Source organism: Acomys minous, assembly GCF_964271855.1.
Source record: "Acomys minous genome assembly, chromosome: 19".
NCBI classification, from domain to species: Eukaryota; Metazoa; Chordata; class Mammalia; order Rodentia; family Muridae; genus Acomys; species Acomys minous.
Genome location: NC_140499.1, coordinates 17,009,445 through 17,025,519, shown reverse-complemented (window position 1 = coordinate 17,025,519; position 16,075 = coordinate 17,009,445). Strand labels below are relative to the sequence as shown.

General features: G+C 50.4%; 1 long non-coding RNA gene across 1 annotated transcript; it reads right to left on the bottom strand.

The window, feature by feature from the left end:
* Positions 1-846: 846 nt before the first annotated feature.
* LOC311589732 lies at positions 847-12,446 on the bottom strand. The gene is made up of 2 exons (XR_014776639.1): positions 9,897-12,446; positions 847-2,256 (listed from the first exon to the last, which is right to left on the bottom strand). It is a non-coding gene; the product is annotated as an uncharacterized lncRNA (long non-coding RNA).
* Between the last annotated feature and the right edge of the window lie 3,629 nt (positions 12,447-16,075).

Here is a 16,075-nt window from a genome sequence, read left to right as displayed (position 1 = left end):
TTCACTGACATGCACATTTCCACACATGCTCTGTATTACACACGTATTACACATGCTCTGTATTACTCACAATACATAAATAGATGTTAAAAATAAAAAATAAAATAAAATAAAATAAAAGACCACCACCCAACCTCCCATCCATTGCCTCTAGGGTGTGACCGTCCCACCACATCCCTTCTCTGTGTTAGTCCTGTGTGGCTGTCACAAGTTCTTGATAACGCCTAGTGTTTAGAGAACTCATAAATACACACAAGGCACATTGTATATTTACAGTACATCACAGAATCACTCCAAGCCACCTGCGAACAAGAATTCCTGGAAAGAAGCTGTGTCTGCGGAGACTCAATGACAGACCAGAGCTGCAGCACCAAGGAAAAGCAGGAGTGGTGCAGGTGCAAAGGCTAATTACCTTATCCTGAGCTAGCTTTAGCCCCCTGAATTCTTTGCCCACCTCTGTGTCAAAACCCACATCCAGTGACTTAACAGAAAAAAAAGATGCTTTGGGAATCTATTAATGTAGCAGAGCCCTGGCTTCCACCAAACCAAAAGCTAAGGATATCATCAGACAGTGTCTTAGGCCCATAGCTAAGCTTCGCCCATCTTGCAGTAACCACCTTTCTGACATGGCCTCCAGAGTATTTTAAACTTGGCCCAATTTATGACTTAATCTGTTCCGTAAAACTACAAAGCTTCATGAAACAGCTTCCACGTTGGAACACTGTGTTTGGGGAAGATGGAAACATACTTTCACAGGCCTCAGTCACTTATATATGCTCCAGAACAAACCACATCTCTTCTTCTTCTTCTTCTTCTTCTTCTTCTTCTTCTTCTTCTTCTTCTTCTTTCTTCTTTCCAACAACACAACCAAAGACAAAAAGGAGAGCTCGTCTCTCTGGCTCTTGCCACCCTCAGCTCCTAGAGGCAGGCTGGAGAAGGAAGCAGCTTCCAGACACGCTTGCTTGCAGCACGCCTGCAGGATTGTTGAGGAAGGATGGCTCCTACATCTAGAACGAGCCTCTCATTTTACACATCTCAACACTAAATGGGCTCAGGAAAGCAGGTTTTAACTTAACATGTTTCATGAACAAAAGCTGTGGAAATAATTCCATGCCTAACCTTTTACATTTTTTTGTTTCTCTTGAGTTTACATTCTTCCAACATACTGCCTGGTTCCCTTTTCTTAACACAGTGAGGTTTTATGTCTGAGATTGGAGGGCTGGCTTGGAAAAGCCATTTGACTCTTAAAAGTTGTATAGTTTTTTGTTGTTGTTGTTTTAATAATAATAGATATGACAATCTTGGAAGAAAGGGGGTATTTTTGGAATGTTAACACGGGCACTGTAAGAACTTGCAATTTCCACCCACACTTAGTAATCCTGATATTAAACAATTCGAAAACAAAACAAAACAAAAACAAAAACAAAAGAGGGCCAGCCAGATGGCTGAGCAGGTAAGTGTTCAACACTCAACCCTACAACTTGAGTTGGGTCCCCAGAACCCACATAAAAAAGCCAAGGTAGGTGGGGCAATGAAGGAACAGCACTTGGTGTCGGTGGTGTGCGAGGTTTAAGTGGTGTGGAAGGCATTGCTTAGGTTTCAGTCCTCTCCTTCCCACTCTGTCGTCAGCATGGCTCTCAGATCTTGAGTTCGGAAGAAAACCAAAGAAAACGAAGAGGAAGAGGTGGGATGAAAAGTAGAAATAGGAGGCTGAAGAGATGGCTCTGCAGTTCAAAGCACTTGTTGTTCCCGAGAAGGACCCAGGTTCGATCTCCTGCCCCCACGCAGCTGCTAACAACTGTCTGTAAGTCCGGCTCCCAGGGCTCAGCTGCCCTCTGCTGACATCCAGGACGCTGCACATGGTGCACAGACATACACGCAAGCCAGCAACCATACACATACAATTAAAATACATCAATTTTTTAAAATTGTAGATTCACACCCCATGGTGGAACTGTGCCCTGAACAGGGCTCCACGGCCGCTCCGGCAGTGTGAGGAATTGTCTCCAATGCCTTCGTTGTGTGAGGCCTGGGTTTGCACCATGTACACAAGCCCTGGGGCTGGAAGCCAGAGCCTCGAACATGGCAGCGCATCTGCGGCGTCTCTTCCCTTTTCTGAGGTCTTCTCACCAAGGCATCCCCAGTCTTTGATGCCACTGTTTTCTGCACTGTGGAGAAGACAGAGACCACGTTGCTTACGTCACTCTCAGTGGTGTATGTGTAAGTCCCATACGTCTGTGGCTGATGGTTCTTATTCTAAACAGTGAAGAAGAACCGGTTGTTAGAGTACGGTTGTTTTAAAAATATTTTCCAAGGCACCCAAACATCGCAACAAAAGCTGACCGTGTGACCCCCCAGAAGTTCCTCTGCCAATCAAACTCGCCAACCTCACTGTAGCATGAAACATCCTCTCCAATGTTTGAAAGCACATTTGTTTTAAAATCCAACGGATGCTTCAGGCCTTTTATATATTAGTGAAGCATAAAATACGATATTAAAAATTGCATAAATACAAAAATACTTCTCCCTCAGAACTTTGATGTTCCTGAGCTTTCCCGTATCGTTCCCAATACCCACATGGGTGACTTTTGGAGGGGGTCAGGGCGGGTTCACAGAAGAACCAAATGTTGATCTCTTAGTTTTACAGCACCATGAAGGAGGATGTGTGAAGAATCACAGAGTCCCCTGAGGTGTCATGAGATGGGGGTGCAAATGACCAGAGCATATGGCACTTTCTCAAGATCAAAACCTCAGAGCGTCTGGCCTCACGGAAATGGACAAGTATCATGGCTTCTTCGGGTGCCTCGGAAGTAGATGAAACTGTCAATGCTATTTCCAGAAAGATCTAATTACAGTTAACCAGACCACCAGCCGTGACTACCAAAAGCATGCAGAAGTGATATGCACATTCCCGCATCTTCCTGAGATGCCCGGGTTCTCTCGCAAAGGGGTGTGTGGCAGGTAATCTTCTGTGTGGGGAGCCATGCTCCAAGAGAGCAGACTTGTGGTGACAATCTTTGTCCAAGACTCTAAATTACTTAGCTTCATTTCATTGTGATTTAAATGTCTCTTAAACTGACATTTAAGAGAGAGAGAGAGTTGGGGGTGGGGGACATACGTGTGTGTGTGTGTGTGTGTGTGTGTGTGTGTGTGTGTGTGTCTACACTGTGTGTCTTCCTCCTCCCCATCTTATTGTTGTTGATAGAGTCATTCATTCACTGAGCCTGGTTCGGTTAGGCTGGCGGGCCGACAAATCCTTCAGAGTCACATGCCTCCCCCTCCTTGGTGTAGGCAGTTGTATAAGGGTGTTGCCTACTGTACCCAGTTTTTATGTGGGTGCCGGGAATGCAAACTCAGGTCCCCATGCGTATGTGGCAAGCGCTTCATCAACTGAGGCATCCACCTGGCTCACTGCAGGAGAAGTTTGAAAAACATCACCACTCAACATCACCAGCATTTGCTAAAGACTTAGCAAGGCACCTGGGATTTATTTTTAAGATGAATAGTCATAAGTGTTTTTTTTTCTTTTTAAATTATAACTACAGACTACAGAGCTATTTGGACTCTTCATGGGCTCATAAGACATTTTAAAAATAAATTACCAATTCACTTATGTAAGTTTGTTTGATTTTGGATTTTTGAGACAGGGTTTCTCAATGTAACAGCCTTAGCTGTCCTGGAACTTGATTTGTAGAGCAGGCTGGCCCATAGAGATCCTCCTGCCTCTGCCTCCTGAGTGCTGAGATTAAAGGTGTGCAACACCATTGCATGGTTAACATAAGTTGTTTTTTAAAAAGCAACCTAGTGAAGCTACACAAGCCAGTTAATTATTTAATAAAAACCATACAACTAAAAAGCTTTTTTAAAGCTTTGGTGAGCGATTTTGGCATTGTAGAGACACTTATTCAGATGGTTTCGATGGGCACTGGTCAGACAGTAAAAATATTTAAATAATATCTTACAACAACATGGCTTTGCGTTTCTTAGTCAGACACAGACAAACCCCTCTAATGGGGGGGGATCCCCTCAATCACCACCATCAACCCCAACTGCTACAGAAGGATACTATAATGTTAAGTTGCCAGAAGTGGGTTTCTGAGAGCCAGTCTGTGAGAATTAGCAAGTGAAGAAAACAAAAACAAACAAACAACAACAACGAGTATGTTGTAGAAACACAGGGCAGGGAAGCATAGCGTGGAGACTAATGTCTCCATGCTCCCTGTGTGCTCTGGGGTTTGCTTCAGCGGCCTCGGGCTACCTGAGGTAGGGTCTTGTTCCCAGTGCTGACGTTCTCCGTGGCCTAAGACTTTCCTTGCTCAACCGTAGAAGACAGCTTCGAGCCAGGTCCTTCCCATGTCGGGAGTGACTCATCCGAGGCCAGAGGAAACACAACTCATCAAAACACTGTCCCAGTGTGTGTCTACTTGACAGAGGCCAATGTGCTACCAGACACTGCTCTGATGTAAGACTCCTCCTCCACCATTACTCACCCCGTCATTTAACAAAAGTTCCCTCCCAATTACCTTGGTGTTCTGAGAGACACAGAAGCTACAGGGTGGAGATAGCGGGTGTGGGGGGGGGGCAGAGTTGCAGAGGAGAAAAGACAACACAGGCTGCCCTTGTGCTCTAAGAAAGGGGTAGCTATAAGGCAGTAATGTTAAGATCTGGCTTCATTCTGAACCAGGTCCCCATGGCAGTATGGGATGGAAGAGGAAGGGCTGGGGAAGGCCAGAGATGGAGAGGCCCAGTCAGCTGCGGAAGCCAGTGGAACAACTGCGAGCAAGGGCCTCAAGTACCTTCCCTCTCTTCCCATGGAAGGAGAGCAATTAGGAAATGTTCCCTGGGCTTGCAGGCTTCTGCCCTGGCCCAGTGAACCCACTGGAGAAGTCCCTGCAAATTACTGGAAACTGCACTTTGAACTCCGGCTTTGGCAAGGAGCCCAGTTAAACAGAAATGTAGAAGTTGCCTTCCTCAGAGGCCCCTGCACCAGGGTGTCCCACAGACAGGCCAGAGCCCATGGCAACAGGTTGGAATGAGACCACACGAGCCAGGAAAGCAAGCCTGAACCAGCAGCATTTCCTACTGCCTCCGCTGTTTCTTTAAAAGGTTCTTTTTGGCTTCTTCGCCCTCATTTTGTTGGAGTGTGTGACAGACTAAGGTCCCATCCAGGGAAACACTGCCACCATTTTCAAACACACTTGTTCGGTCCTGACCACAACTCTGTCAGCTGTACCATTAGGTGTCCAGTGGTGGGGGGGGGGGGCGCCGGTGCCAGGGGCACCAGTAGCATGAGCAGGGATGGGCCAGGCTGGTTGCTAAGCTTGTGAGCTCGAACACTGACAGGGACTCAGGGTTTTTCTGCCCACCAGGCTCTCCCACATGCTGTTAAAATAAACCAGCAATGACCAGCACAGAATGGGCAACCTCAGCCGCACAGAGCCGAAGCCTGTCCCTTCTTCAGGTGAAGGGACAATCGGATTCCGCTGTCGTGTTTCACCCTCAGCACATACAATTTGAAAACAAACAACTCAACCAAGGCATTGCACACCAAGAGGCCAAAGCCAGACAGATAAAAGCAAAGGTTAGACAGCCAGAGCAGCTGTGCTCCTGCGGGCTTCAGGGAAGGCTCCTGGAAGAAAGCACCTCGCCACCCCCCCACCCCCACCCCCACCCCCACCCCTTGACTCCACCACCCCCAACTCTCCAACTTCTACCCCCCATCCCCTACCCCCCACCCCCACCCCCACCCCCACCCCGACCACCAGCCCCAACACCACCCCCATCCCCAACTGCCTCCACCCAACCCCTGCCCCCCACCCCCACCCCTTAACCTCCCATCCCCCACCACCCCACTCCCACATCCACCCTCACCATCCCCAACCCCCCAACCCCCCAGCCCCCCCCCACCTCCCCCCACCACCAATCCCAAGTCATTAACCAGTGCCCCGAGGGAAGGAAGGAAGAGGAAGCCGGCTGTTCAAAGTCTCCTGTCAGAGCAAGCATTCCTTCAAGCCTGACTAGAAACCCAGCAGGACCTTACCAACGGTGACCTCCCTCAGCCAAGGGACAGTAACTTTAAAACTGCTCTCCTCGATCCCCTCTTGCCTTAAGTTTGTACTGCGTCATACCCAAAGGGCGGCCAGGGGAGTGGCCGCTTCTGATAACGTTATGAAGGAAACTATCCAGAGTATGTCTTTTTAAGCTCCACATCTCCCCTGGGGAGACAGTGCTTTAACATACCTGTTCGCTCCTTGCCTGGGCCCATAGCGTCCTCTTCTCCTCATTCCCTGACCCGCACCTCAGCCAGTCCTATAATAATTAACAGTCACACAGCCCACAATTTGTATGCGCCTGTGTTGATGGGGCGGAAGAGGCCCATGGTGACGAGTGCATGAGTGTGAAGCGCACGGGGCAGCCTCAAGTGTCACTCTTCAGGAGCCATGCACATCATTTTAGTTGAGCCCTGGCCTCTCATTGGGCTGAGGCTCACCAATCCAGCAAGTCTGGCTGGCTAGTGAGGCACACGGGTCCCCTGACTCTCCCTCCTCAGCACCGAGATGACAAGTGGCCCCACCCTGCCTGCCTTTCCTTACATGGGTCCTGTTGCTCGAACTCAGGCCCCCGTGTTTGTACAGTAAACGCTTTGCTCACTGAGCTTTCTCTCTGGCCCCACACAGGTTTTCCCTAATCCTGCTAGTCCTAGTCCGTCTATTTTGGGGCCTCCCTGGCTGGCCCCCATCACACTCTCCAAAGGTTCCCACGGTTCAGCTGGTCCTGCTTTCATAGCTAAACACAGACTCCACCCCCACCCCCACCCCTGCCCCTCCCCCCATCCCCGCCCCTACCCCCGCCCCCGCCCCCGCCCCCGCCCCCGCCCCCGCCCCCGCCCCCGCCCCCGCCCCCGCCCCCGCCCCCGCCCCCGCCCCCGCCCCCGCCCCCACCCCCACCCCTGCCCCCACTCGCCACTCCTTATCTCTTCCCTCTTCTCAGCCAGGGGTCTTAGTAAAAGTAATGTTAGACAAACAGGAAGTCCGGGTTTCCAGGGACTCTCCCGGAAGTACTGTGGCTGAGCAAACCATTCTCTCTCCCATGCATCCCTTACACACTTATTACGATGTCCTCCAACAAGGTGAAGCTCAATGCATATATTCCTTTTAGGCTGCGTCCTCGTCTATCAAATGCACAGGCAGATTTAAAAAAAAATGCCTAACTGGTGTGGGGGGTGGGGGGTGGGGTTACAACAGATAGTATGAAGGGTCCTTCCTAACACCTAGGGCCTAACAGGGCTACAGTTCAGTAAGAAGCCAGGTAAGAGGGCAGAGCTGAGGAGTCTGCAAGTGGACTGAGGACAAAGCCTGCCAGAGTGTGACCATCGCAAGAAGCAGCCCAGGATGAGGTGGGTCTGCGTGCCAAGCTTGTGGTCTTCTGAGGCAGAGCAGGGGGACTAAGTGGTGGAGAACCCCTGAGGGGGGGCTTACACAACCAGAGAGCCCGGAATCCCCCCACCATCCCCTAGAGGCTCTGAATCTGAAAGCCTGGTCAAACTCTGGGTGGGTCTGAGGCTGGTACCCACAAAACATGCTGGGAAACAAGGCGTGAGAGTGGAAGAGGAAGAGGAGGGATGGGGAGCGGTGGAGATCAAGGACTTGGAAGGCAGCCAAGTGCATCCTAGGAAGAGAAGATGATGTTCATAATCATGTGCCTCCTGAGAAGGACAGAGGGTCCAGGTGGGAACAGGAGCTCCACAGGAAGACCAACAGAGCCAACTAACCTGGGACTGAAACACCAACCAAGGACCATGTTTGGACCTAGGCCCCCTACACAGATGCATCTGATGGGCAGCTCAGGCTTCATGTGGGTCCTCTAGGATGGGGAGGGGGCCTGTCTCTGACAAGGATTTTCCTGCATGCTTTTCGATAAAGTGTGTGTGTTGGGGGGGGGGTGCCTCACCAGGCCACTGTGGTCGAGGATGTGCTCAGTCCTGATACGACTTGATGGGATGAGATGGGGGGGTGGCTCCCCTTTTCTGAGGAGTAGGGCAGGGAGGATATGGGGAAGAGGGAAGGAGGATAGGACCGGAAGGAGAGGTGGGAGGGGGCTACAACTGGGATGTAAAGTGAATAAATAAATAAATAAATTTGTTTTTTAAAGGATAAAAACAAACAAACAAAAATGTGCCTCCCGTCCCCTTTCCCTTCTTCCGTCCCTAATTCAGTTTCTGCCTGTCTATCAGCCCATGTGGGGGTAGGCAGTTTCTACCCCAAGGGTGGAGCTGGAAGAGGGGACCACGGGATCTGTTGTGGGTGTCGGGTAATGTCAGGGCTGGATCCTAGAAGCCCTAAGGTGCTTTCCCACCCAAGCCCTAAAAGCCTTGCTTAATTCTTAGTGCTTGCTTAGCACTGGTGTTGTGGAGTTGCAGTAGAGTACAGAGTGCAGGGCAGGTGAGAACACCGTGGCAAGCCCTCGGCACTAAGACAAAGGCAGATTTAGTGGAGGAGTTTGTACGTAACCACGCTTTACTAAAATATACAATATGCAGGCAAGCATCTTAAGATTTGTGTTACTCTGGTTGTGTAGCTGAGGCACTGAGCTCGCGCTTCCTACCACCACACAGGCTCAGAGAAAGGCAGAAACTGAATTAGGGAGCGGAAGGAAAACGGGAAGGAAGGGGAAGGAATAGAGGAAGGGGAGGCGCGTTTTCAGGAACATCATCTTGCTATGATTCTCGGGACCCTCAGGGCCAATGGGATTGCAGCGGAAGGAGGCAGCCATCTACCTCTCCCCTGACACAGGTAAGAGAACCCTATGTAGCAATTTATGAGACTACAAAATACATGAGACATCTTAAGACATCCTACAGACAGAAGAATGTTTTTAAATAAGGTGGGTCCAGTGTCCACTGGGCAGTATCCACATCAGCATCCCTGAGCGCCAGCCCACGGGACACGTTCTGGAAGTCTGACTCCTAATCCATGACCTTCTTCCCTAAGGTCAGCTAATGACATTACCTTCTCCCTTTGGCACTGCTCCTGATTTCTCAGCTCAACTAGAAAACCTTGTCTTCCTATCCATTCATGTCCACGGTTCCTGCAGGCCAGGTCTTCACTCCTTCCATCCAGCCCCCAGTGCCTCACTGACTGCCTTCAAATAAACAACTCTAGTCCAGAGTTCGAACGACCACCCTAATACAGAGGCCCCCGACTACCTCTTGGTATCCAGCCATGTTCTCTTATTTTTTATCATCATCGTTGTCGTCACCGTCGTCGTCGTCATCGTCGTCGTCTCGGTTTTGGTTTTCCAAAACATGTTTTCTATGCAGCCCTGGCTGTCCTAGACTCACTTTTGTAGAACAGGCTGGCTTCGAACTCACAGAGATCCATCTACCTCTGCCTCCTGAGTGCCACGTCCTCTTATTAAGAGATCTCTTCCAACTGGCTGTTGCACTGTCCAGAACAGGGTCTGCCTCATGCTGAGTTCTGGCCAATGATGTCACCCACGAGGGATGCTAGGGAGACTAGCCTGGCTGGGCTACACATCCGTGTTGCTGTTCCCTCTCTCTCTCCTTCGCTCAGCCTTTAATCCAAGTGTAATGGATGGAGTCTAATAACCACCAGTGACCCTGAGGTAACTCTGAGAATGAATGTGGTGCTTTGGAACACAAAAGCCAAACTCCTGGAGCAGCGTGGGTCTCTGCCCATGCTTGGAGCTCGCACACCTGCTCTGGGTAGCTCTTCCTGGGGATCTTATATGCAGAGATAATTTCTGTACCATTAGTCTTTATTATTCATAGCATAGCTACAAATGAATCAAAACTCTGCCCTCAGAAATCAGTAATGGCTCTCAAGTTCCAATGAAGCAACATCCCCTGTATCCAACAACTATGGCACCCCCACTACCTGGAGCCGATCTTCATTTCCGGGGTTCTTCTTCCCTTCATGGGCACTTCCAAGGAGAGCAACAGGCCAGTTACAGGAGCTGAGCAGGCACAGGCATCAGCAGCCACTCGGCAGCCCATCCGTTCTCTGCAGAAACGGGTCTGTCTGTCGCGCATCCTCCCCTCTCGATTTCAACCTTGCACAGACACCCCGGCAATCCTGAGCACCCGAACCAAATCAAAATTAATACAATAAAATGCGAGAGTTGCTCTGATTTTTTAAAGGCACACTTCCAGTTTGTCTCCTACAAGATGAGGTTCCTGGGGCTTCCAGGGGTGACGAGACTGGTGGGCACAGGCCTTGGTCGTTTGTTTGTTTGTTTGTTTGTTTGTTTGTTTTTCAGTTGCTTTCTCCGCCTTCCCACAGAGGCACTCAGTGATTGCAGAATGAAGCCCTTAGTCTCCAGGAACTGAACTGTCTGTCAACTAAGAGATGGGACACTGAGCCTAAGCTGCAGGGTCCAGGAGGTCCAGGCCTCAGCAACATAGAGAACAAGCATCCTGGGGTTCATTTTCAAACATCATTACGTTTCCCACTCATTTCTATGCCCGAAGGAACCGGCTGTAATTAGCCCAGCGTCCAGAGAAGTGAGATTATATACCAGGTCAAAGGATGTGTCTCCCCACTATACTCATAAAACCCTATTGGCTGGGGTTCCAGACTCTTAAAAAAGTATCAAGATGTTGGCCTCCTTGAGAAACCACATCCTGTCTGGCTCTTGAGGTATGGTGCGGGAGTTGAATGACCCGGATGTAGCAGGTTGAGCTAAGGATGCCTGGACGGTAGACCGGGCTTTGGGTGACAGAACGTGACTGCCTTACAGGAAAGCAGCTGCTGCGAGAGTCACCGACCTCAGAGGGGGAGATTTAGGAGACCATCTGGTGAAGGTCCGGGTTGTAGATGTCACAGTTCCTCTGAAATAAAATGCTCAGAGGGCAGGACGAGATCACCGCTGCCTGAGGAGACCACAGTCACTGGGGCCTGGCTCCTCTGCACAGCCAAAGCAGAATAAACTTAAGTAGGGGCAGCTTTGGGCACACATCGGAAGCTGAAGGGCCTCCTCAGCAACACAGTAAGTTCAAGGCCAGACTGGGCAGAAGACCTTACCTCAAAAAGAAAACGTGAAATGGGAAAAGAACGCTCTGGACCGTGACTGCAGGCAGGGACTCTGTCTTCCAGAGAGAAGCAGGGCAAACTAGTGCAGGCAGGCGCAGGCCCGGTGACTCTGACATTGTGACCACCGCCACAGCTTAATGCCCACACTGAGAACTTGGGCAAATGACCTCTCTAAAATGCCTGTAGACTGGGGGTGATAACTGAATACCTACTTGACAGGGTGTCAGGAGGAATGAAGGAGGGTACCCCCACGGTACTGGCACTGCGGAGAGTTCGCAGTTGGTATACATTTCCCTGGCTTCACACGCCCTTTCCCAAGCGTGAACTAACCCATAAACACTGTGAGAGCAGAGCAGTGCCGGTCAACCTTCTCCCCAGTGAACACCGGTGCTTGAGGTGTTGGCTGATTGACTAATGGGCGCTGGAGCAGCTGAGCTGTTAGGTCACGTGTGACAACATGTTTTTACCGTCAGAGAAACCTCCGCCAGCTCTTTACATTGGGGAGAAAAAAAGCAGCAGCAAGTCCTTTAAAGTAACCCAAAACGTTCCTCGCTGCTCCCCATCCTGAAGATGAAAGATGTGTGTTGCAGGGTAGGCAGCTCTGTGCTCTGGCCTTCAGGAGACTTGAAGTGCTGGGCTGCTGGGTCCCTGCTGGGATCCTGCTGGGATCCTGCGGTTCAGCTCCGTGAAGCCGAAATGCCAGTCCAGCCTTTCATTTGTCCCGATCAAAGCAGCAGTGGGGCGGTGCAGACCTGGGTTTGCAAAATGCACGCTCCCGTCAAGGTGCGGGGGCTCACCTGTCCCTGCTGGAGCAAGGTGCTCCCTCGCCAACACGGTCACGTGGCCGCCCAGCCCTCCTCGGGTTACCTGGAATGTCTGGGCGGAGGCCGGAAAGACCCGGAGCTGCGCGCGCAGGTGGTTTGCCCCAGTCACTCTTGTTTGTCTCGAAACAGAGTATGTATAGGCGTGCACACAGCCCCCTCCCCCTTTTGGGGGGACGGGGGGAGTAAAGAGGGGCTGCAGATATACCCGAAGAGCATACCTAAATTTGCAGTGGGTGGGGACCGAAGCCTTGGCACCAATCCCCGCTGTTGTGGCCAGATCAGAAGGGTCATTGTGTGAGCCATGGCTACTGAGCCTGGCTGTATAATAGGCGCATTATGAAGCTATGCACCTGGCTCTCGCAGAGCCTGGGAGTGAAAAGCTGCTTGCAGAAAGCCGAGAGGAGGCCTTCCGTTGTGTCAAAAGAGGGCTGTACGGGGATATCTAATACCAGCCATTGTGTAGGGGCATCGCAGAGCCCCGGGAGGCCTCAGGGTGCATGCCAGTCATTTCCCAGCCACTGGTACTTCTCAGGGTCCCCCAGGACTTTAAAACAAAGGGGAAACAGTTTCACTGCGGCCCAGTATCAAAGAAATTGGACGCGAACAGGTTTAGTTCAGTGGCTGAGACCAGAAAGGAGGAAGAAAGCGCTGGAAGAGTTTTACCCCCCTGGGGGGTGGGGGGGACGGGGAATACAGGCACCTCCAAAATTAACCTAACTGGAAAAGGAAGAAAAGTCAGATAATATCCTTTCTGCCGTCCCCTAATACCTTAAGGAGTTCAAAGGTTTTCCAAGCCCGGGGCACTGGCAGTTATAATTACACAGTAAAATACCTAAGGTTAATGAGTAACCTCCAAAGGAAGTTACTGCACATAATGACGGCAATTTCTCTGAACTAAATGTTAAAAATAAGGCCTGTAATACTATGCGAAGGAAATGGTGGCAATTGGCAAATGGAACCCCGTTGCTTGGTAACAGACCCTGAGCTATGAGCTTTCTCTCTACCTGCCAGAAAGGGACGGTAGGAAAGAGCTGGGTTCCCTCCTGCAGTCTGAGAAGCACCCAGCCTTCTGCAGACACAGCTGGCCAGCCCAGAAAGGGGAAGCAGATGTGGTTGGACCAGGAAGAGCTCCCCCAAGAATTCCTAAGCAGTAGAGGAAATCAGTCAGGGGTGATCTGGAAGTGATGGAGTGGGGGGGGGGGGGGGAAATAGCAGCAAGTTCAAATAAGTACGTCACAAATAGAACCCTCCAGACAAAATGCACCCCCATCCGAATCTCCCCTGCCTCTTGCCTTGTCTGTTCTAACGTAGACTTAACACTTTGAACCCACCTGCAAATGAGAACTGAGTCAGGAGAGGAATTCATTAAGACAACCTTAACAGTGTAGTGTGTCTTGCAGAAGAAAATCGGCACACATTCGGACTCCCCAGTTTTGACTGAAAGTCTGAGAGAAAGATCCTGGAGACAGCTCCTGCAAGCTGACGAAGAATCATCCACTATTGCCTTAGCATGGCGTGGGGCTGTACGGCAAGAGGCTGGGGGGGGGGGGGAAGGTGTTTAAAACCCCTGTATGTCCTACAGCTGGGGCTCTCTCTTCTGCCTCAGTATCTGTATTACTCATCAGCTTCTGGAAAACTGCAGGTTCCTGAGTGGGGAGCCTTGCTGCATGGTGCAGCTCCTGCCCAGCATGCCTGAGACCGTGAGTTAAGTCCTTGTGTCATCCCACATGCAGACTCCTGGGTCTCCACTCCTGAGTATTCATAGAGGAGATCGAGGGCAGGAACCCAGGCAACAGCGCCTCTCAATTTCCATGACACTTGGAAACTTGGAAAGTGACAGTGAGCAATTTCCTGCATTTGGAATTTAACATGATTTCTTTCTTTCTGTAAGATTGATATAGATAGATAGATAGATAGATAGATAGATAGATAGATAGATAGATAGTGTGTGTGTGTGTGTGTGTGTGTGTGTGTGTGTGTGTGTGTGTGTGTGTGTGTGTTTGGGGTGGTGTTTATTTTTAGACCGTCTTTCACTAAGCAGCCTGACAATGTAAGCCCAGGGTGGTCTCACACTCACATCCTCCCCACCTTAGCCTTTCAAAACCTGGCCTCACAGGCACACACCATAACGCCTAGCTAGCAGCTTAAGCATCAGAGTTCTTATTTGTAAAATGGTAATAGTTTGTAGTGTGGCTGAGAATCAGACGTTAAAAGCGTAGAGACAGCGTCACAGTAGGAACGAGGCACTCACAAGGCAGATATGGCGGTACACCCATCTGTCCTTCCAGCCCTCGGGAGGCTCGGGTAGAATCACCGTAAGTTCAAGGCCAGTGTGACCTGCACAGTGAGACCCCGTGTCAAGAAAACAAAACAAAATATAAGCCATATTCTTCATAGAATGTTCTAACAGCACACATGTGCCTTTACTCCTAGAACATCCGGTCCGCTGTAGGTTCTTCATTCTTGGTGCTCACCGGACCATTCGGCTCAGCTGGTGGCTGAATCCTCGTAATATTTGATAAGACACTGATGTATTCCCTAGCTGACGCCATCACTAAACATGACGGAACGATCCAAGTCAAAGGAGTCGCTGATTTGACGGACTGAATACGTTCACACTTCTGACCTGCTAATGAGCTTCAGGGGCGTTTACTGAGATTCTACATAGCTCTTCCATCGGGGAGAAAAGAGTGTCAGCCGAGCTCAGCCTTGACACAAACACCATGGAACCCTTTCCCAGCTTCTCTCTGACCCACTGAAGGGCTCTGTGTCTGGTTGGGGGAACCTCTGTGGTGAGAAGCAGGCATGAGACCTGTCCAAGAGTCCTCCAGGAGCCAGACCCAATGCCCAGCCTCTCTGGCTCAGCTCTCTCCCTCAAAACTGAGCAGCCTGCTCACCTCAGTAGCAGAGTCCACATGTTTACAGTCCTGGGAACACCCGAGAGGTAGCAGCCCTGATCCTTCTGCATCACAGTCCAGCTAACGATGCCATTATCACTTCCCCGGTGGAGGTTTCCCCTGGACTATTCCTACACCCAGACAGTCTCAAGCATTCTGTGTCCACTGAAACACAGGCCCGAGGTCACTGGCAGGTGATCCTGGAAAGCTGAGGTGACCCCTGACCCTGGGCATGTTGAGCCTGACCTGGATGGTTGTAGAACCAGATGTTACCCATCCTGCCAGCTCACCTTTCAAGCTCACCTTTACATCTGCTTCCCACAGACCCACAGTTTTGCGCTCTGTGCTCCCCCATCTCCCCCCCCCCCCCCCCCGACAGGGTTTCTCTGTGTAGCCTTGGCTGTCCTGGACCCGCTTTGTAGACCAGACTGGCCTCGAACTCACAATGATCCACCTGCCTCTGCCTCCCGAGTGCTGGGATTAAAGGCGTGAGCCACCACGCCCGGCTGCATTCTGTGTTTTAATCCCAGTCTACCCATTGATTCGGTTTGGAGCCATGTCCCAAATCCACCTCTAAGATGTGCATCCTCTTTGTCTAACTTTTGGGACTCCTCCCTGTTAAGCCCTAGGACTCTCCGTTGTACAAACAGCACAGTTTCTCACCCTAACTCTCTTCTTTACTCATCTAGGATGGAGTTAGTCTCCGTCTCATCTCCTCTTGGTTCTGAGACAAAGCCAATGTGCTGCTTTCCCAAATTACCAACGGGACTTCTACTTCTCTGGGAGTTTCCTTGAATGAATGAAGAGTACAGCTGATCTGCCGTTGATCTGCCTCTCGTGAGTGAATACACAGGCCCCAGTCATGAACCTCAGAAGCTACAGGTAAGTGCCCTCCTTCCTCTGCACCCATGTAGCTTGCAGTGGGCTACAGACAGACCTGTGGGCAAATGAGTAGTAAGAGAGAAAACAGCTCCATTTAGAAAACCTTACTGCCCATTCGAAGTCAAAATCTTGCAGGGATTTTAGCAAAGGAATTCAAATTAGACCAATCAGAGGCTGCAAATGGATTGGATTTTGATGTTCTGATAACATATTAACTGAAATTAGCAATCCCAAAGAGGAGGCTGTGTGAGGGACATTTATATTACTTTAGCCAAGAGGCAAAGAGGAGGATGTACTTCTAGACGGAGTGGAAGTTGTCGGAACATAATGATGAAATGTAGTTTTTTCCAAAAAGAGGTTTCTGGGCTGGAGAAAAAGCTCAGTTGGTAGAGTGCTCGCCTGACACTCGCTCATCCCTGGA